The sequence below is a fragment of the Danio rerio genome, chromosome 12, assembly GCF_052040795.2.
Source record: "Danio rerio strain M-AB ecotype USA chromosome 12, GRCz13ab, whole genome shotgun sequence".
In the NCBI taxonomy this organism is placed as follows: domain Eukaryota; kingdom Metazoa; phylum Chordata; class Actinopteri; order Cypriniformes; family Danionidae; genus Danio; species Danio rerio.
Window position 1 is genome coordinate 31328738 of NC_141032.1, and position 24513 is coordinate 31353250.

General features: G+C 34.6%; 1 protein-coding gene across 2 annotated transcripts in view; it reads right to left on the reverse strand.

Moving 5' to 3' along the window:
• The window catches only part of cd37 (CD37 molecule), a 69535-nt gene extending 45778 nt beyond the window's left edge, over positions 1-23757 (reverse strand). Inside the window, exons 1-2 of one of the 2 annotated variants that reach the window (XM_087274457.1) lie at positions 23706-23757; positions 23266-23485 (exon numbers count right to left, since the gene is read on the reverse strand). The gene's annotated coding sequence lies outside the window, so the exon portion shown is untranslated. The other variant, XM_087274460.1, reaches the window with a different exon arrangement.
• Positions 23758-24513: the final 756 nt, after the last annotated feature.

Below are 24513 nucleotides of genomic sequence, written 5' to 3' on the forward strand. Positions count from 1 at the left end.
TAATTAATGAATGAAATATATATAAAAACATTGTCATGTCTCTGTGTTGTGTTCATGTGGTTGTAATGTAATGTAACGTCCTGTGTATTTGTTCCATGTGCTTTTGTTTCAGTCATGTGATTCCTTTGTTCAGTTTTCCCGCCATTCGTTAGTTTCAGTAGTTTCACCTGCGTCACACCCCTGTATGTATTTAGTTTAATCATGTCTTGTCTATTTATAGTCTATTTATACCCAAATTTGACTTTTGCTCTTTGTCTAGTATTGTTACATTGCCATGTCCTATCTGTGTTTGATATTTCAGTTCCTGTTGTAAGTGCTTTTTGTAAATAAAAACGTGTTTTTTGGTGATCTGTGCATTTGTGAGTGAGCCCATCCGTGTCAAACATATTTTTAAATATTGGAAAAAGGCTGTTTTAGGTTGTTATTTTTTTCAACAGTTAAAATGCAAATATGTACAAATGTGTTTATATATATATATATATATATATATATATATATATATATATATATATATATATATATATATATATATATTATATACACTCACCGGCCATATCCCCCACACCATTACACCACCACCAACCTGAACCGTTGATACAAGGCAGGATGGATCCATACTTTCATGTTGTTGACGTCAAATTCCTTTTGAATGTTGCAGCAGAAATTGAGACTCATCAGACCAGGCAACATTTATCCAATCTTCTATTGTCAAATTTTGGTGAGCATGTGTGAATTGTAGCCTCAGTTTCCTGTTCATAGTTGACAGGAGGGGCACCTGGTGTGGTCTTCTGCTGCCATCCACCTCAAAGTTCAGCGTGTTGTGCATTTAGAGATGCTATTCTGCATACCTCAGTTGCCTTGTTCAAAGTCATTTAAATTACCTTTCTTTCCCATTCTGATGCTCTGTTGGGCAGGTGTATCTAATAAAGTGGCCGGTGAGTGTACATACATATTTGCAATTCCAATCATATACATACACATGAACAAACACAGACACACAAACATATACTTTTTTGCAATATTTTGAAGTATATGTTGCATATATGACATTATATGAAAATAAAATTATATATATATCCAAAAAATAAATGTGTCTTTTACTTAATTTTCTATGTATTTGCCATATGTCAGATTTCTATGCGAGCGTCCCATTAAAATTTGGCAGAAATTCAATTGGACTTGCACATACTATTCTTAGAGTAGCACAGTTCAGTATGATCAGTGACAAATACAAAGACTTATGGGGTTAAAACGTGGCATTTTTTGCAGTCCTTGTACCAATGATATAGTAATTAAAATGGCTCATGCTGTGTAAAAACATCATGCCCTAGAGCATATACATTTTATATTTCCTGGACATGCATGTCACTATCCTTAGGGGACATAAGTCATATGTGTAAGATATTAATGCCAACAGACAGCAGATGTACAACAAAAGTGCAATAGCCTGTGCATTTAAATGCTCTTTTTTTATTAAAACTGCGTGAAGTTAATGTTTTTACATTTTGAAAATACACCATTTCAATGCTGTGAAAACTATAGCTTTGGGTTATTGTGCTAGTCTGGAAGCTCATCTGTGACAAAAGTGTATAAACTGAAATGTGATTGTGTCGGCACAGTTTAACCTTGTCAATGTGCCATTTAACACAAGAGCCAACAAAACTGCTGTATTTAAGACTATATTTGCATATGTGATGATACATTGTGATATACAGTGAGGCAAATAAGTATTCAACATGTCACTTTCTTCTCCCAAAACATTTCTAAGGTGTCGTTGATTGAAATTTTCATCAGATGTTGGTAACAACCAATTAAATACATATATGAAAAGAAAACAAATCTAATTAGTTTACAAATGAAATCATGTGTAATAAAGTGAAATGACACAGGAAAAAGTATTAAAGACATGAAAAAAGAAAGTTATTCAGCAACCATCGGCCCATCGTCATTATAAATGAATATTAGCTACTTCAGTCTAACATCTACACCAGGATGATGCATATCATTTCAGCAAGACAATGATCCAAAAAACAGCAAATGAAGCTTTCAAATGCTTTCAGAGAAAGCAAATCAATCTGTAGAATGGCCCAGCTAATCACCTGACTTGAATCCAAAAGAAAATACAACATAAAGATCAGATTAGATGACCAGACCCACAGAACCATCAAGATTTTAACACTCTGTTGAAGTGAGCAATGAACCTGAGCAAAGCATGTGACTTCATTCTACAGATAAGAGGCGTCTTTAAGCTGCTCTTTTGTGTGTGTGACCCTGCACCACAAAATATGTATATAGAAAATTTATATTTATACAATCTGAAAGTCAAAAAAACAAGCTTTTGTTAGGAGTTTGTTTCTTAGGACAGGACAATATTAGTCGGATGTATATCTGTCTAAAAATAAGGACAATAATAATCTGAGCATTCACAATTAAGAAAATTGCCTTTAAGGTTGTTCAAATTAAGTTCTTAGCAATGCGTATTGCAAAAAAAAAAAAATAACATAAATTAAATTAAATGAAAAAAAAATTAAACTCATGAAACAGGATTTGTTATATTAATGATTTTTTTAAATTACTTTTGTATTGTATATTTATGCAACACAAAACTAATTTTGTGATCCAGGGTTACATAATTAAATATAAACTTGAATAATTGAATGAATAGACTGGTTTATCTGTAAAGAATATTGTAATCCACCTGCATTGTGTTATTATGCAAAATACCATAGTAAAACTATTATAAATAATAATAAATATAAAGTATAGTGTATATAATGCAACCCTTACATTTCAAACATTATATTTAGAATAGATACTTTTGGCTTGGTTACCCTTTCATATGCTACAATATGTGCCCAACATAAATATGTGCTTATATATTTCCTAACCATGCGTATGTTTGTGTGAATTGTTTTAGTTTGTGCTGTTCCCTTTGATAAAATATCATGAAAGACACATTAAAATATATGCCGTGCAGAATCTCTGCTCATTTTTTGTGTTAGCTTTAGGCTCACATAATTTCTTGCTTTGAATGTGTAATTTTGTCCCCATTATCCTTTCTCATTCGTGTAGTTTCCACGTCCCTATTTTTCCAGGAATGCCTCAGAATGGTGTGAATTTCAGGATCTCTGGCTAGAGAAATGTGCTCTGCCTGAGGTGTTGTGCAGTTAAGACTTCATCAGGCATGCTGAACTTTCAGAAGGGGCACTAATAGGAAATCTCCAAAGCAATGTGATAAGAACAGGCTTAGCTTGGTCATGAGGCGACATGCCTGTTTACACAGCAATGAGGTGAGCATAGGCCTTACTTCAAATTAATTACTTTCTGCAGTTCTCTCTTGCATGCCAGTGGGCTGTCATATATCTGTACTTTCCTCCCAAATTATATTTTCCTTTTTATTACTGTATTCGATCCAGGACTTGATAGTTTTAAAGGTATAGTTCACCCAAAACTGAACATTCTGTTATGATTTACTTGTCAGTTGTTCCAAAGCTGTGTGAATTTCCTCCTGTTGAACACGAAATAAGATGTTTGGTCAACATTTTGTTTTGATGGTCCGTTTGTTCAATTTAAGTTATATTGTATTAACATGCCAACTAATTCTTATTAGATTATAAGTAGACTATTGGGGTCAGGGTTAGGGTTATTTTGAGGGTTAGTGTAAGCTGACATGTACTTCCAGTTTCTTTTAGTCAGTCAAATGTATGTTGAATAAGTAGTATCAACAGTTATTAAGCAATAATACTCAAATGGACGATCAAAATAAAGTGTTATCAGATAATGAATAAAGTGGGAAACCTGTAACCATTGACTTTCATAGTATTTGTGTTCCTACTATGGAATTCAGTAGTTCCAGGTTTCCAGTTTGTGTTTAACAGAATAATAAAACTCATAAAGATTTGAAACCAACAGTAATCTTTCATTTTTTCTTGAACTATCCCTTTAAGATTCTTAGTAAAAAAAAGGAAACATTTCCAAACATTTCTTCAGAACTGATAGATGTTTATTTTAAGTGCTGATAGCATTTAACTTGGGATTTAAACATGTAACCTAATATGGCAATTTGGGGTCGATAGTCTTATAACGCTCTCAAAAATAAACATTTCAAGTCAGGTTGTCATAAAAATATGTTTGGTTCCCTAAATAATCCCTCAGTAAGCAGTTAAAAACCTTTATCTTTTAAAAGTGTAAAAAACATTCTAAAACTATTCCCACTGTGCAGTTGAACTGTATCATGGACATAAAAGCCATCAATTCCCCTAAATAACCTTTGTTTTTAAGTGTGTGGATTGTAACCAACTTTAAAAACAGAGAACAAATATGACATTTAAAACTATACATTGGCTTGTTTTTCTCTTTATCGTAGTCTAAGAACATCTTGCAACCACTAAAACTCCCCTTGGGGTCTGCATATGAGGAAAAGCACATCTGCCTTTTATTAATAGACTTTTAATTCAGAGCGGGAATGTCTGTTTTGAGGTAGAAATAAATGTGCGCAATCTAATACATGACAGTTTCAAATACACCAAAAAAGCCAGCAGCAAGCCAAAAGTAACTCATAAAATGTGTTGCCACTTGTCAAGGTCATGTTTGTACAAGATGAGAGTCCACAAACTGATGCAAGAGACTGATATCCATCATTGGACGACAGTAAGTTTCGAAAGATATAATAATGTCAAATGCTGCAACCGACCTACCAGTGCTCTTGTGAATCTGCATCATATGCTGACACTGTAGGGGTGTAACCACGGTGTCCTTTCATACCATAGTCATCATCTATGGTTTCATACCATAGTCATCTTCGTTTTGAAGATTCCCACCTTCCACCCCTACTCCTCCTTTTCTTGATTGGTGGCACGGTGGCCCAGAGGTTAGCACTGTTGCCTCACAGCCAGAATGTCACAGGTTCTGGTCATTAACAAACCAGCAGACGTTTCTGTGCGGAGTTTACACATTCTCCCCATGCATTTCCCCCGGGTCCCCCATTTTCTTTCCACCTTCCAAAAACATGTAACTTAAGTTAATTGACTTATCCAAATCAACACCATAGACATGCACTTAGCAAGTAGCTATCTCTTAAGAGCAATCTCTATCTGTTCATTAGCTTCTACATCAGGGGAGTTCTCGAGTTCTACCTGAGCTCAAACTCCTCTCTCACCGTGCAACGGGAGGGAGCCCCGCGCTCGAGGATGTTTTGAGCTCAGGGCTCTCTTCCAGGACAGCATGCCAAACAAGCTTTATAATCAATCATCAGCTAAGTGTGAACTCTTAAATTATTATTTTTAAGTTACTGTGACGGTTGGGTTTAGGGTTAGGGTGGGGCATTTAAAAATATAATTTATTGGGTAATTTAATAGATAGCATAAATAATACTTGGTACAACTACTGTTTTACGATACTGTGAAGGTTAGGTTTAGGTTTGGAGTGGGGATAGACGTTAATAAAATACAATAAATTGGAATTTAATAAATAATTTAAATAATTCTCTGCATAGAGATAAGCCAAATTATAATACTATATTATATATTATAATAATATTATATATTACATTATATAATAAGCCAAATTCCTTGCATTGGCCCTTACCCATCATGGCCTCCCAATCTCCCCATCCACTGAATTGGCTCTATCACTGTCTCCCCACTCCACCTATGGCTAGTGAGTGATGAGCGCACTGGTGCCATTGTTCTGTGCCTGCCATTGCATCATCCAACTGGATGCTGCACACTGGTGGTGGTGTGGAGAGACCCCCTCATGATTGTAAAACGCTTTGGGTGTATGGCCATACACAATAAATGCACTATATAAATACACATTACATTACATTACTGTTGAGAAGAAACTATTGAATAAAGTTGTTATTTTTGTTTTATGTGCACACAAAAGGATTCTCATAGCTTAGTTATATACCAATTGAACCATTGAAGGCATGTGGAGCTCTCAGATTTAATATCTTAGTTAATATTCCGAAGATGAATAAAGGTCTTAGGCATTTGGATCGACATAAGGGGTGAATAGTTAATAAGAAATGTATTTTTTTGTGTGTGAACTAACCCTTTCAATTACTGGCCACTGGTGTTGCTATTATAATTTTTTTGCTGAGGGGTTTCTGTCCAATTTAAGTAAGATTGAAGTACAACTGTATTTATTGTTTCATCATTACTTCTGATATAATTGAAATGTGTTTAAAATATTCTGAGTGGCATTAATGATAAAACATACTAAATAGTTTCTACTGTAATATGTCTTATGTATTGCAATATATTGATAACTGCAAATCTGCACTGAAGATGCCATTTAAAACATGTTAAGTACTAGCTTTAACATTAAACTACTGTTCAATTCAATCATAATAATTTAACAGGCTAATTGACTTCAATATTATTTGTTTTTCCTGCTTGACATGCTTTAAATTGCTGAAACTTACAAAATATAATGGTTTGTTTTTTCCTTTATTTTTTCTGCTGAACACAAAATTTAGTAAAATGTTTTAAACTGGTAACCACTGACATCTATATATATATACTAGGCTATAGAAGTCATCGGATACTGGCTATAGGTCAATAAGTCATTTTTGTGTTCATCAACAACCTTAGTGAGTGTACAGTATGATGACAGAATTTTTATTTTTGGGTAAAACATCCCTTTAACATTTACATGTATAGAAAAGTGGCCTTTATTTAATTTATACATGCACAAAAATGTTTTAAAGGGTACCTATTTTACATCTTTTTTTAAGAAATAAGTCTTTTGTGTTTCCAGAATATGTCTGTAAAGTTTCACTCAAAACACCCATCAGATTATTTATTTATTTGACCTTTTAGAACACTGAATTTTCTGTTCTGAACAACATGTAGCTGTTTTTGTTGCCAGTGCCTTCAATGCTAGTTCTCCCCACCCACCGGTCCTACGTGCCTGTCAAGAGTATGACCTAATCTTCGCCTCTGCTGCGTCAGATAAACAGCACAGTGACAGACATGAAGGAAGCAGATCTCACCTAAAGTTTGTGAGAAATACTATAGTAAGAACTTTTCCAATGATTATTTGAAGTTGTTGTTGTTGGAGTTAATGAGAATGCTGAGTCACACACAATGTCATTACAAAGTTCACGCACAAACACAGAGGACACACACACTAGGGATGGGAAGATTAACCGATATGTATCGATACGCGGTCATGCGCGTGCACGATGCGAGTGCATCGGTTGAGCAGCAGAGGATGAATGAAATTTTGGAAGCAAATCGAGATGCATCGGTTTTTGCGAGATGCATCGATTTTTCCGAGATACTGCTTATATTTTTAATATAGAATGTATTTTTTATTTATTAACAAGTGTTGTCAACCTGTTTTTGGCACATAATTTAATCGACCTACATAAAGTAAGCCTTAGCAACGGATTTGCGGATGTGTACACTCACACTTCAACTCAGTGTATCAGGTGTGCGGATGAAGCTAGTGGAGCGCCCTCAGAATGCGCGAGAAGCAAAACAAACATTTTATTCCCCACTGAGTTTTAAATCTAAAGTATGGCAAGCAACATTATGGATTTAAGGATGGACGACATGACAGGACAGATGCAATTTGCAAAATGTGCCGCGCATCTGTAAAATACGCGGGCACTACGACTAATCTGAAATCTCACTTGAAGCGGCGCCACGGTGTTGTTGTGAAAGCATCTTCCAGTGTTTCTGCATCCCCGGCTTTCGCACTGCTTCAACCAGCTCCAAAAGTGGTGAGAAAAGCATTGCAAGTTTTTTTTTTTCGTGCGCAACAGTTCTGCTCGCTCTACGCCAATAACGAATGTTATTGCATTGTTCATCTGCAAAGATATTCAGCCTAGTGTCACGGAGAACGAAGGTTTTAAACACCTCCTCCTGTTAATTTGTATTTATTAATAATAATAATAATAATAATAATATTAATAATAATAATGATAAAAATAATGGGTGTCACGGTGGCACAGTGGGTAGTTTGACCACCTCACAGCAAGAAGATTGCTGGTTTGTTATATTTTTATTAGCCTGTTGTTTACAGTGACAGTGATGTTTCAAAGCAGCATAACACTGCTAGTTCACAACCTTAAGTTTTGAATAATCAGTGGCAAAATATATCTTTGTAAAACTTGTTTTCATAGTTGAAAAGTTAAATCACAATTCTTGTTGTGCAATGGTAAACCTTTATGTTGAAAGAGTGCAAATATATACATATTTTTTAATATATATTGCACTTATACATTCTGTTTATCTTGAAAATACTTAAATAATATGTGCTGTATGTTCTAAAATGGCCCTCTACTGTAAACTGACACTCTGGCTCTGAGAGAAGAGCCAGTTTGTAAAAAAAGTCTTGGTTTTGTTTGGTTTATAAATAATCAAGCTCATTCAATGGCACAGCATCCTCTTTCACATCATCTCATAAACTTGATCTAATTAGTTAGTGCTGAAATATCGCATCGCATCGTGATATGGGTGTGAATCGTATCGTGTTGCATCGCAATATGTCACAAATGTATCGCTAATATATCGGATCGTATTCTTTGTATCGAGATGCGTATCGGATCGGCATTATAGCTTAGATGCCCAACCCTAACACACACACATGGCATGCGTTTAACTTTGCACTGTTTTTACACGGCAAATGTGACAGGATACACATTAATATCCACTGCTGTAAGGATATCTATTATGTTAATGTACAAAATAAACCTGATTTAACATCCATGAACTATTGAATCGTCTTCTTTTATAATTGTACTGACAAGCGGCTGTGGTGATAAACTAAAGATGGTAAAATCACTGTAATTTATTACAAACATGCACTGTTTTAAAACGTTTTAAACTTGTGAAACTCATTTTTGATCACACTCGATCATGATTGATGATAACAGAGAGCTGAATAGATCTTTTAATCCCAGTTGCTTTGCGTACATCCTGTCTTGTTGATATGATTATACACGTTACTACAGAGACATGGCAATACACAGCTTTAAATCAAAACGGTGGTTGGGGAAACCGCACTCCTACGTCACGTTGCAATTGGCCTTAAAATGGGAGGGTTTGGAGTCCTATTTTAATGTCAGGAAATTTTAAAAAAGAGACTTGCTGTGTTTATATCACTTCAACATAAATGTGTACACACTATTACACAGAGTACTGTCCAAACAGCTTACAAAAGATGATTTTCATCATAGGTGCCCTTTAAATTGTACATATTTAAATATATCACAATATAGGCTAATTAGGTCCACTTTCCCTTCGCAAGCTAATTAGCTAACACTCAAAACAATCAGTGGTCAATTAAAAGCCACATAAAATGATTCTGATAGTAACCAGAATAACAAGGCATTTTTAGCTACTCATTGAACTTAGCTGAGCAAAAGTCACAGAGGACATTGTAAGTGCCGTCAAGTCAATTCTCTCACCATGACAAAAAAAAAGACACATGTTGAGAATAGGCTAATTAATCCAATAATGACAGTACGTGTTGAAATGTGGCCTGAATAGATGACGATGATGTGATAAGAAATTAATGCATCTTGACACCAGCCGTGTTATTGTATGTGTATGCGTGTGTGTGTGTGTGTGTGTGTGTGTGTGTGTGTGTGTTTGTTTAACACAATTTCCTCGTTAATGAACCCATTCTCTGCTTCAAAGGAAATATCATTTACATAGCTGGTGTTTTTGTTTTCTCTGCGCAATCCTCTGTTGGCCTTTTCCAACACGGGACTTGAAAAATCATCTCCTCCTCCTCACAATCTGGCCATTCCATTGAGGGATAATTAGCTCCAAATTGTGGACTTTAAAAACGTAGAATGAAATAAGATGAGAATCCCGTGGAGATACAAAGCCGGCATTGTAACGAGGTTTGCGGGGATGTGAATCAGCATTGGCACGCAGAGATCTGTGAATGAATGTCGACGTGAGCCCGTGGTGCTGATGGTGCATATATCAACGCCATCATCATTGAAGAGGTCAAAAGATAGTCTTGGCTTCAAAAAAGACTTCATAAATAAACAAACATTTTTAAAAATAGCCGCAAGACGTACATCTGAAGGCGAGGTTGACATTTCGGTGCGTTTTTCCTGACCTGGCGTCGGTGATTTGGCAACTTGTTTGTAGCATTTGAAAGTCAGTTACAAATGGCAGACCAAAGGGGGAGAGAACAACAAACAGCAGTGGGATCAAAGCTAATCCATCAAAGTGTGTTGGAAGAGTAAATTAGTCTGGGACGGAAAGATAACTTCATATTAGGTCTGTTCATTACTCCCTGTCTGCTCTGGCCTTATGTAATGGCAACTTATTCCATTTGGATATATATTGATATCTCCTATAAAGTGAATTAGGGGAAAGTCATAAGATGTTTGTTTTTGTTTATTAAAGGTAGAATTATTTTTATTTTTTGCGACTGTTTTTAAGGTTGTGAAATTTCATGTAGTCTGACTACTAGATTTTAAGAAATTTTATAGATTTTTTTCAAATATGATTTCCTAGAATAAGGCTTACATTAAAAAGTTTTTAAGACACTAAATGGTGTAAAAAAACACACCAAAACAGCACTGAATGTGTGTAAATCTCTGAGGTTTAACTTTTTTTTTTTAATCAATTAATTCTATTTTTACATTTTAAAAATATGACATATTTGGTTAATAACAGGGCTGGACTATGTGGCTTAAAATCTAAATCTCGATTAATTGAACATTTTAACTCGATTAGGGGGTAACGGATCACGGTTGATTAGTGATTTGATAAAATGTTGGCGATTTGCATATATTTATTAATCCTTCAGATCACTGCATTCAAATCTGAAAATGCAAAAATCAAGAAATAGACTGAGTCTTTAGTCTTTCGAGTTAGTTATGAAGTTATAAACAGTGCAATAACACATTAGTACTGGCATAACAACTTATAGTTTTGATAAAACCACTGATGTTTATAGTAAAGATTAAAATCATATGAATTTAAAGACAGTCAAGAATGAAAGGTGTAGGCAGCAGTTACATTATTTAATTTTATTTTAAAAATGATACATCTAGCAATGAAACATGAAGATTTATGAGTGAATAACTATGTCATTTATTGAAAATGAGACTAAAAATAAATCTGGATTGTACAAATTATAATGTTAGATTTATACATTTAGCGTTATCAGCAACTGTAGTAGTAAACAGTGAATTTTTCACAGTACTAAATATTTTACAGTTAACTTTTTTCAGCAGCTTATTTAGTTCTGTTTGTTAAAACCAAAAGTGTCTTGCAGTGCTGTTTTTGTATTAAATGGAAAGCAAGTTGCATTTGTCTCCTCCTCTTTTTGGCCGATCTGAAAAATTGTCCGATCTGTGACTAAAAAAAAACATAATTTGATCTGAACCGTGAGATTTGTGATCTGTTACACCACTAATTAGGATTCATGAACGATTATGTTATTTATTTATTTATTTGCCCTCACAAGTCAGTGACAAGTTTTGTACAGTTAATATGCTTACAAATTAGTTAAGAGATTTTTGAATGAAGGGTGCATGACTTGATTTTAAAAATAATTGAAAGAAACACTATCAACTATCTATGATTATTATACTGAAAATCAACATTGAACAACTGAAATTGAAACACAAATTGCCTAAATAACTTGCACTTTTGAAAACAAACAAATAAAAATTTCCTTTGTTTTTCATATTAAAAGTATAAAATAAGCTGTCCTGTAAATACTATTTTAAAGAGTGCATTTCTTGCATCTTCTGCAAACAAACATTTTAATGTAAATAATCATTTTATTGTAATGGAATATATGCCATCTCAAGGCATCTCTGGCACAGCTTCCAATCATAGCAGTGTAGTGCAAAGTAAGGGTCATGCATAGATCCATCGTCCTACTTGACCAGAGATCAGAAGTGGCTGCAAAGTGGCTACAGAAGTATCAATCAGCCCTTAACAGAGCTGGGTCACGTGACTCCACAAACGGTAGGGAAAATTATTGGAAAAAAAAAATCGGCCAGGAAAAATTAGATCAGTTATATGTTCTGAATTACTAATTATCATTTAAAATCAGTGTATTGTGGAGTCTTTGTCAAATTATTGATTTTCTTTCATTGTTACAATACCAATTACATTCAGTTGGGTCATTAATATCCAATAGCCTCTTTTTTTTTTTTTTTTGAGCAGATGCAGGAATTTTACCCAAGTCATTTAAAAAGCTTAATTTATTCCATTGCTTGCATTTATTTGCTTTTATTCATTTAAAAATTGGGTGTGCATAATCATATTGCACTGACCACAAAAAAAAAAGAAGTTAAAAATCACTTAAAAAAACAAGACATCAAGGCACCAAAAGGTGTAAAAACAAAAAGAATATTACAACAGCATTCAATCTCCATAAATCTCTGAAGTTTACAAAAAAAAATATATATATATATATTTTTTTTTTCATTCATGTCATAGTTTAAAAATATGACATATCTGGTTACTAATAGTGATTTAAAGTTTGCATTAAATGAGTGTATTGTGGAATCTTTATGAAATTATTGATTTGTATTTATTTTTACAATAATTTAGATGATGATAAGGATGATTATTCTTGTTTCTGGCTATTGTTACTAAATCTAATAAAAATAGCAATAAAGGATAATAAAACACATTGTTAATTATGATTTTGCAATATAAGGCATATATGTAGCATTTCATGTGAAAGTTCTGCAACATTATATATTACCAAATTGATTGTCATTTATAAAGATGACATCAAAAACTGTTTTTCGACAAAAAAATTGACATCATTTTGTTGATATTATTTTTATCATGAATTTTATTCTGTTTATTAAACATAATTAACCTTTACTTACTAATAACAGCTACAATAAATAATAATAATATATAATAATAATAACAATAATGATAATAGACATATTATACTGTATACAGGGTTCCCACACTTTCATGAACAGCAGATTCAAGGACTTTCAAGGACTATTTAAAGCACCATTAATTTTAAATGAAGCACCATTGTAATTCATACCCCAACTGTACTTAATATTTCACTTTGAATTAATATTTATGTTAAAATTAATCATTTTAAACAGTCATGTTCAAGGAACTTTAATACAATTTGTTGAATTAAATACTGATGCAATGTGTATTGTTTATTATTGGACAAGATTTCAATTAAAGAATTTTAGAGAATTTTAAGAATTTCTCACTTTTTGTTCTGTTTTTGACAGTTGAGCACAATTGTTAAAAATTAAACCTTAAACAAATTTAATTTCAAAATTATTTCAAGCCATTTTAAGGACCTGTGTTTGTTTTTAAGCACTTTCCGGTCCTTGAATCCATATGTCTAAAATTCAAATACATTTAAGGACTTTTAAGAAGCTAGGAAACCCTGTTTATATAGCCTGGCAATGTACTGTTTTGCATTTATGTTTTTTACAAAGTTGTTCTGTTGAATGTTGCTTTCTTTTGCTGTTATGATTCCTTTTAAGTCCAGTAGAGTGCACTGTTACATCACACACACACACACACACACACACACACACACACACACACACACACACACACACACACACACACACACACACACACACACACACACACACACACACACACACACACACACACACACACTGCATCATTTTTAGCTTTATTCTGCAGATCATCATACTACCATCGCCCGGTTCTGTCAAAATTTAATAAAAACTACACATTTTTTGCTCCATTTTGCCTCAGACATTCATTATGTTACAATAAGCCATTACATGTTTGCACATAAGACACACCATTTCCAATTCTAATAAGCACACGCTGACTATGTTTATAATGAATGCATCGTGAGTCACTGAATCATGAAATCAAAGCGTCTTGATGCCTGCAGAGTGAAGCTTCGCTCCATACCTCACCATGACCACCACACTTGCCATTTATATTCCTGTCTTTCTTACTTTTTTCAGTGCTCCAGTATATACAATATGTAATGAAAAAGAGAGAAAATCCAACAGCATTTTACATCTGACAAGCCAAAAGAAATGCGATAAATAATTCACAGATTAGAATCAAAGACAGTGACAAACTTAGATGGCCTAAATGTACAAGAACAGATTTGTTATTAATATGGAAAGAGAAGTTTTGCTCAGTGGGTTAGTGTGTCTGCTTAACCTGTTAATCTGATAACCTGCTCAAGATAAACTTTACCCAAAAAGAAGAAAAAAAGTATAATGATAAAGGGATAGTTCATCCATTTTTTCACCATTTATTCTTCTTCAAGTGGATCTAAGCCTTTAGAAGTTATATTTTGAAAAATGTTATAAACCTTTAACCATTCACTTCTGTAAGAAATCAAGACCCAACTTCTCTGCCTTGTCACAATTGTGTTCTATGGTCCTTTATTAACAAAGAGCTTAATTATCATAGAGAAAAGTTCCTCAAGTTAGGAATTTAAATAAAGCCTTTGGAGTGATAATTCACTAACTGTAGCGTGGGAAATCTAGTGAGCCATCAAGAACCATCTGTTAATCAAAATGGAATCTTTTAACCTCATCTATTTTAAACAGTGAGTGTTCTCAAGTCCATCAAAGATCTGGGAACACAAGAATAACACCTTATTGTTATGCCTAATTTACATTTAAGGAAAAACCATGTTGAGTGAGACTACCAAAAGATCTGCCATTGTTCTTACATTCAAAGAGAAACCTTATTAAAATGATCAAATGGGAAGAAACTGTATAAAATGTCTGAACAGAGACTCATTGGGCTTCATTCAGACTCCGGTGAACCCAATGCTATGTACTTTGTTACTACTACTTCTCTGGAATAAAAATTGTTTTTTCTTCAAGACGTCCTCATCTTTTTTTCTTACACTTCCATAGAAACAAAAAAAGCTATGCAAGTAAATGCGAAACATGTTTGTGTTTAACAGAAAAAAAGAAACTCAAACAGGTTTGGAACAAGTGAAGACTGAGCAAATGATGACAAAATGTTTAATTCTTTAATGATTTTTAGCTGAAACTGTGGTCTGTGGTGGTAAAATGGAAGTCAATGACCAACTGCACTTACAGAGGCAAAAACAACATACAAAACAAAGCTAATGTCTTTCTTACAGTTTTTTAGGATTGCTTACACACTAAAAGTAAAAGTAGTACACTATTAGCAAAACCTTACACACAAGTATCAAAACATCAGCCCATATTTGCACAACTGTAAGCACATTGTCAACTTAACACTTGTTGCAAAACTCTACACACAGTGATTTGCAAAACACTAAACACACTTAACATACATTACACACTAAAATCTATCATGAAGTCACTTCATTGCAATACCAAAGCACTGACTGTCAAATTACTGCACCGTCCAACCAATTGGTTCAACACAGTCATCAGGTGTGCAAACACTTGTTTGATTTATTGTAGACACAACAGTCAGGTGTTTAAGCACTGTAAAATGCCAGTTTCAATGAAAACCATCAGGTCTCAATATCAACACTGGCACACACCATAAAAAAAAAACCTATTCAAATGAAGCAAATTTATGGAGTGCCTTTAGAGCACAATTTCGAAAGGGTGAAAAGACTGTGGCATGATTATGCAGAGGTATGTATTCACTTTAGCAGTGTGATCTGGCATTCTGTCTCATTATCTTTTACTGTACTGTAATACTAGATCTACACTGAACTACACAATTTTGCCTGACACTGTTCTTCAGGTAGTTTTACGAATGGATGAAGAGGAGATCAAGCATGAGTTCATTTTACGTAGATGATGGTGTGTTCAACCTGATGAGAACACAGAGTAGAAGAAATATTGGCCACAGGGCTATAGTCAATGTCCCAGGGCAACGTGGGGGAAATATACAGTAACACATGTGCAGCCATTACAAAGAATGGGGTCCTCCACTGCCATGCCCATATGGGCCCTTACTGTATAACACAGCACATATACTTACATTCTTGGACCAATTGCACAACATAACAGCAGCAAATCAAATTGGTCATACCCAGTACATTGTTGTCTGGGACAATGTGTCTTTCCACCGTTCTGCTCTGGTTCAGAACTGGTTTTAGCAACATCCACATTTTACCATCCTATATCTTTCACCATACTCTCCATTCCTCAACCCTATAGAAGAGTTTTTCTCGGCATAGTGGTGGAAAGTATATGATCTTCATCTCCAAGCTGAGGTACCCCTCATCCAAGCCACAGAGGAGGCCTGTGACCAGATGGAGGTAGCAGCAATACATGATTCTACATTCAAGACACTTCTTTCCAAGGTGTCTTGCTAAGGACTACATTGCAATTGATAATTCTCATGCCAGATCCAGCTAGGCGAAGAGACAATGTCTAACTTACAGTTCAATACGTAAAGTGACATGTTACAGTACTTTGAATCTTCATGCCAACATGTTGGACATCTTGAGGAATAAATGAGCTCCTTCAAGGTGCAACATTGTTCTTGAGTAGTGTTTGGTGAATTGACTTTATATTTGTACTTTGTTGATGGTAGCCTACTCTAATCATAGGGAAGTAGAAGTGCTAAAAGTGTTTTAGGTTTATCACAGCAGTGTGTAACTCGTGCAAACAGTGTATAGTAAATGTGAAAATGTGTGTTTCTCATGGTAAAAAAGTGTGGTTTTTAAACAGAAGTCTATAGTTTTTATAGGAGTGTTTAATTATGCAAAGGATCTGTAATGTTTTGCTAATTGGGTGTGTGGTTGTGCTAATTGTGTGTACTGTTTTGAAAACACGGGCCCTGTTTTGAAAATCGTGCTTAAGCAATCCAAAAAAACTGTAAGAAGCAAAATGATCATTCTGTGAAAATATCCAAACATTATTGACAGCACTGAGTGCATTGCAAGCTCTTAACCTGATTTTGCTTAATAAGCAGACGATTCATCTAAATGCATTAATTATTTTTAGGTTCCTACTAAGATGTTGTAATACTTTTTTTTTTTTTAACAATTTATTTAATACGACAACCAAGATAACAAATTAAATAAAGTTAGATATGCAGTAATTGATGTGTATATGTTAAAGGGCACATATTTTCCCATTTTACAAGATGTAAGATAAGCCTTTGGTGTCTTCAGAATGTTTGTGTAAAGTTTCAGCTTAAAATAGCCATCAGATAACAACATCAGCCTCCAGAATCTGCCCATTTTGTTGTCTGAATACAGTGTAGCTGTTTTTGTAGCCTGTGGCTTTAAATGCAAGTGAGCTGCTTCGCCCTGCCCACCACTCCCATGTGCATGTCTGCTTCTCGTTAAAGCAGATAAACAGCCGTCAGTGATAGAGACAGACACAGATGAAGTTTAAATACAGCTCATTAGTCAAAAATCCCACTTAAGTTTATTTGATGTATTGGTGGTGGAGTCTATTCAAGCCTTTCTGAAATGATGAGTCTTACACACAAATGCTGTTTGCAGTACACAATAACACAGATTAGCTTTTACAGACACAATGCACCTGTGGTGATTGTAGCAGTTAGGAATTACATAGCGATTTTTCACTCTTTATTACGAACATGCTCTGTTTTAAAAACATTTTAAACTACTAAAGAAGAGAAATGTTTGCTGCGTCCTAATTTGCATACTTTTTGGATGGAAAAATATAAACTTGAGAGTGTGTTGCTTTATTATGAGCGCTGTCAATCATCCACACGTCATCCACATTTCTTTCATATTTAATTTCCTACATTATTGGATGGATGTTATTATTGGAGAAGCAGCAGCAGGTTAATCTGCCATTCACGAGTCTTTCATGCAGAGAAATCTCCTCAGGTCTCTAAATAATTTTGCATTCAGACATTACTGTCCAAACACGTGTTTATATAAGTTCAGCATTGTTGTTGCAGATGGAATAAAACACAGAAAACCCGATTTAAATATTTTGTAGTAGGTTAGATATTAATCAACAGTCATTAAAACATCTTTACTGAAGCCTCTCTACTCTCGCACGTTTATCTATTTAATATCTGTAGTCTATTTACACTTTGTAGTTCTAATTGAATTCACGTCCAACACGAAATGTATTGTGGGCAATGCCAGTGATTAAAACTTTTACCAGAGATAATAAAACAATCCGGGAACCTTTGGCATACTCTTTTCAACATACTACAATTAGGGACATACTAATTCTATTTTTAAATACTATTTAGGATGGATAGCATGTAAATTAGGACACAATTGAATTTCTATCACTTCAATACGACAGTGGGCACACTATAGCTACACACAGTTCTGTCTAAACAGCTTACAAAAGTTGATTCGTTATAGGTGCCCTTTAACCGAGACAACAAGATATTACAAAAGGTGATTTTTGTGAGTTGTCAGTGTGCATGTAAACATGCTCATCATTTCTTTTCATCCACAGTCTTGGCAAACAGTCCTGAGTGTGTTTATATAAAAATCCAACATGGGCAATCTGTGCAAAGTCAATGTTTTCAATTTAGATTTTTATAGGTTCCAGGAAAAGTACAATTTAGCTGAAATTACAACAATGGTTGAAAAGAAAGTGTCAGTTCACGTGTCAGTTTGCAGCCACCCATATCATTATGCAAGAAGCTCATGTTCCAGATTTCAGAATGGTTATATTGTTGTACATAACAATAATGTTCTTGCAAAGACTGATTATTTTGCTTCATAAGACCTCAATGAATCAACAGGACACACTGGGTATTGATTTTGAATTACCTGTATGGCTACATGTTTTTTGACTCAGAAAGTGCCTGTAGCCATTGCCTAGCATGAAATACCAAAAACCATGTGCCAAAAAACTAAATACCAAAAACACCTGCGATTTAATAAATTAACAGCAAATTCAAATTTCTGAGTATACAATTCCTTTAAAAACGTTAGTTCTACAAAATACGCAGAGCATCTAGTCACACAAAGGACAAAGAAAAGTGCTTCAGTAAATGTAGTAAAACATACTAGCGCATGCTGTCAAGCAGGAAATACCCATTAAAATGTGCACATCCAAACCATACCACTAAATCAAAGCAAGAGTATATCCTATGTAGTGTGGGCCTTTAAACTCAGATTTCTCAGCGCGTCCTGTCTGTGTATTTTGTATGAAAGTGAAAATGGAGAACAGGGGTGGGAGGCGGGGGCGACACATAGAGCGATTCATGGCTTCGAGTCAAAATCCTGAGCCCTCAGGGACAGAACGGCCTCTCACTCTGTGCTGCTGCTTTATCTGCGCTCAGCTCCTTCATAAGCCAATGTGCTGCTGGGTCACATGATGCAGATCACCAAATGTGTCCCGCATGGTTCATCCAAACTTCAAAACTGCCTTTTAAGATTCGTGTACAGTTATTCTAGCAGTCACAGAATCATTAGTAATTGAATGCTTTCATGCAGGTTAAGTAAACCAAATTACTGACTGATTCAAATTACAGCATGTCAACATAAATACAGTTGTGTCTCTCCTCAAGGGACTAATGTTTAGTAGTTTTTTCAACATGCAAAATATGTAAGTAGCATGACACAATGGAATCATTCATTCATTTTCTTGTCAGCTTAGTCCCTTTATTAATCCAGGGTCGCCACAATGGAATGAACCACCAACTTATCCAGCATGTTTTTTACACAGTGGATGGCCTTCCAGCCGCAACCCATCTCTGGGAAACATCCACACACACACTACGGACAATTTGGCCAACCCAATTAACCTGTACCGCATGTCTTTGGATTGTGGGGGAAACCAGAGCACCCAGAGGAAAGGGAGAACATGCAAACTCCACACAGAAACGCCAACTTAGCCGAGGTTCGAACCAGCGACCCAGCCACCTTCTGGCTGTGAGGTGTCAGCACTACCTACTGCGCCACTGCATCGCTACACAATGAGATGTTTCATAATAATATAAAACTATGATATTGCTGACACAATAAAACAGAAATAAAGTGATTGACAGGATTTGGTTGTTGAGGTTTTTTCAAGTGAATGATCATTAAGAACAACAAGACAGGTAGAGTCACATAGGCTAACCAGCCATTTTAGGACAATTATATGCTCAGTTGTGCAGAATGATTACAAATTGCTCTCAGAATTTATGCTTTATGCTGTAGTATCCCACTTTTATTCACCGTTGGGGAAGCTACTCGGAAAATGTGTACAAGCTACTCATCAGGAAAAGTAGCTAAGCTAATTTCTAACTACTACAAGTACAAGTTCCAGAAAGTGGCAAGTTACATTGAAGCCATTTTTTCCAACAAAGACATTTATTCAATTATTTTCCTTCAGCTTAGTCCCTTATCTATCAGGGGTCACCACAGCGGAATGAACCACCAACTATTCCAGCATAAGTTTTACACAGAGGATGCCCTTCCAGCTGCAACCTAGTACTGGAAAGACCTATAGACTCTCGCATTCACGGCCAATTTAGTTAATCTAATTCATTTATAGAGTATGTCTTTGTGACTGTGGGGGAAACTAGACCACCTGGAGGATACCCACGCGAACACGGGGAGAACATGCAAACTCCACACAGAAGTGTCAACTGGCCCAGCCGGGACTTGAACCAGTGACCTTCTTTCTGTAAGGTGACAGTGCTAACCACTAATGTGAATAATTGTAAGCTAAATTAATTTTAATTAAATATTTGGAACTCAAAACAGTATGATACAATTATAATGTCAAAGCTTGATGTTTTATTACACATAGTTTTCAAATTTCTAATTATAAATTTTATTTTAACGGCTGTCATTTGTAAATTATTATTCACGAAATAACAGTAACCAATAAATTACTAAATAACTTTTAAGGTTATTTACTAATTTATTTAATAACTTAAATGGTAAATAACCATGAGATTTGTTTTCGGTCTTGGTTAAGCTGCTTCTGACCATTGCAGGTCCACTAAATGGCATGTAACTGTTGCCAATCTACTCCTTTTCTTGCTGGAAAATAGTAACTACTGGAAAAGCTACATTGTATAAAACGTAAGGTTAGCTAATGCCATGCCCCTGAAAAATGCAGCTAAAACCGCTTTTATTAGAAAAGATTTCACCAAGGATAATCAGGACTTAAATAGAAAAAATTGAAGCTACGGCCAATTTAGCTAATCCAATTCACCTATAGCACATGTCTATACTGTGGAGGAAATCCACATGATGAGAACATGCAAACTTCGGACAGAAATGCCAACAGACCCAGCAAGGACTCAAACCAGCAACCATCTTGTGGTGTAAGTGCTAACCACGGAGCCTCCAAATCGCCCCAAGGTCAAATATATATATGTATTTATATATATATATATATATATATATATATATATATATATATATATATATATATATATATATATATATATATATAAAACACAACGCAAATGCAAATGAATTTAATGACAAAACCATTATGTCCATTTGACATCCACACATTGGTGCCCCTTTGACCACCAATATAATGGCACAAATGGTGTTATAATATAAGATTTTTTTTACCAGAAAGTTTTAATTCCAAATTACACATTTACACTGTTTTTTTTTTGTTATACCAACAATGCATGTAAACTACCTTGATGTCAAAACTTCATCAAATTGTCTGTCCTCTTATCGAGTTATGACAAGTCAGTTGATGTCATTTTAACATCAAGGTGCCCGTTGGGATCTGCCATGGGCTTTTTTGATTTCTTTAAGGAACTGCTGATCTGCTGAAGTTTTCACACACAACCATCTCCAAGGTTTAAATAGATAGGCATAAAATGAGAATCTATCCAGTCAGCTATAGGTTAAGATGCTTTGTTCATTTTAGAGGCCAGAACCAGTGATCAAACTTGTAGCCTAACAAATTACAACACAGAATAATCTAATCTATTACATCATACTCAAAAAAATCATGTAAAAGTACAATTACTTGCCCAAAAAAAAATGTAGCGTAAGTAGAGTTAAAGTATCTGTTGTAAATATGACTCAAAGTATGAGTAAAAAGTAGCCCTTTTAAAAGAACTCAAGAGTAGTGAGTATTGAGTATTACGTTGTGAAAAGCTGACGCGTTTACATGCAATTTGTGCAGGGATGTGTAAACATAACATTCTTTAGAGCATTTTGGGATTCAGCCATCATAAAGTAAACATCCGCCATCTTCTCATCAGTGACGTGCAGTCTAAACAGTCTCTGGGTCATTGTGTGTAAAGATTTTAGACATCTTCTTGGACATTTTTAATACCTCCAAACGGTTTGATGCATTTATAAAGTGCCCATGTATTTATGTTGTACAGAATGCTGCCATTTACTTTCTATGAGCGTTTTGATTAAATGGGAATAACAAGACTGATTTGTCTACTTTAGCCAATCCCCATTAGGCATGGGACGATAACCGTTATTAAGGTATACCACGGTTTGGAAAAGTCAAGCTATTAAAACCCTCAAAAGTTTCTATAATACTGCTCCTAAGGTAAGTGTAAGATACTTTATTCACTTTTTTATTTTGTTTTTTAGGACAACAGTATCTCCAGCAGAAAAAAAATATCCAAAGATGCCATTTTAAATTATAAAGAAATTTACAATTTAAAGAAAGCAGAAGTCAATGATTCATTTTTATTATTAGCCTGACATGTTTTGTGTTACAAAATATTTTAAATCTTTCAAAAAATAAAATATATTGTTTTCAAAGGGGAAATTTTTTGTTTTTTACTCAGACATTTAAACAGAATATATTTTAGAGCAGCAATCCCAATACTGTGATACTTTGAAACTATGATATTTTTATCCAAGGTTATCATACTGTCAGAATCTTATACCGGCCCATGCCTAATCCCCATAGACAAGAAACAATAAAGTAGTGACTGCAGGTTGAAGGAAAAAAATAGTAGAGTAAAAGTACAGATACAGCACTAAAAATTTAAAAGTACAAAAAGTACACATTTTTTAAAACGACTTTGTAAATTACAATTCTTGAGAAAAACTACTTAATTACAATAGTTTGGGTAGTTGTAATTTGTTACTTTACAACACTGAATACATGCAAACATAGAAAAATAAATAACTGCAACTGATAAAAAGACTTTAGCCTAAACAAACTCCATTCAGGTATCGATGAAACCCTACTGCTTAGCTTTGCAGGATGCAAAAAAAATGCACAGTCTCACTTTCTTTCACACACATTCACATAATCTTTTTTTAATAGCCTGTAGTCTGTTTAGTGTAATGAGACCTGCTTGTGTTTGTGTACAGCCTTTTAAAGGCAGATTTGCTACATGACCAGAAAAATGAAAACACCTGGTTTCACCTTCGCCAGGGGACACTTTCATTTGTAGCATATTTGGTAGCAAATAATGAGCTTACCTGACACAATTTTTTCTTTCCCTGCTCTAGGTGTTTTCACAAAAAGTGATTTCTATCCACTTAGAGCAGATAGGTTTGATTTGATGGATCTTAGTCTTGAGTGGATCATAATCCTGTTTCCTGAACTGTCACTTAAACAGGCCCGGTCACATGGCAAGAGGATTATCCAGACTCTTAAGACATCTTCTTCTGTACTCTGGAAGAATGTGAGATAAAACCCCTTGATGGAAGGAACAGACAGCATGAGGAATCACTTTATGAGGTTGGAGTAGAAGTCTATGCATCGATCCAATCTAAACCCATTAGCTTTATCTAGAGAACAAGTCTGAAGTTCTCCACTGGGATTATAAGAGAAAAAAAAAACGGCCTGAAGATACAATAAAGACTTAAACTAAGAGAAAAAGTATACAGGAAACTATACTAAAAATGTATACAAATACCTTGTAATTAAGTAAGTTAAACCTATCACGTGATTCCAAATATCAATAGTACAGTGATAATGACCTCTGGTGTTGAGGGAGTGACATTACATCAGTAGCACTTTGATAAGGTTTTTCATCTGTAACACAACATCAGTAATTTTTCTTATTTTTATTCTGTTTCATATGAGTTTACCACTTATAATATGGTAAATAGTAGTCGTAGTTTTAATTTTAGCAAGGTGTTCCCAAAGGAAACATGTTTTAAGGTCTGGAATAAGAATAAGGTGAGTATCCTTCATTTCACTCTCCAACAGTGTGATTGTGTAAGATTTTTTGCAGACAGTATATCCAGAACAACTCATTTATCATGCTCATTCATTATATTAGGTGTCCATAAAAATGTTTTTCATCTATCAAAGCTAAACTGGCTTCACAAACCATTCAAAGTGTCTGTTTTTTTTTTAAATGATTACCAACTAATCTGATTACACTAATTCACTCATTAAAATACTGCTAAAAGCCTTAGCGGATGCCTGAATTCATGATTTGCCAAGCTGATATAACAGAGATGTTCAGTGAGACTCCCTCTGTATAAAAATACAGAGCAGATGCATAAATCTGTTTGAAATTAAATGAAGAGGCTTGAAGGGGTGCCAGCGCATGCAGGCTATATTGCACTGATGCTCTTCGACATGAGGAGACTATTATCTTAAGGGCTGGTCCACAATTCTCAATGAACACTGAAGGGGTAAGACATTGATGACACATTGATAACACATGCTATTAACACATATTTGTAAATATAATATAAATTTTTACAACAGCT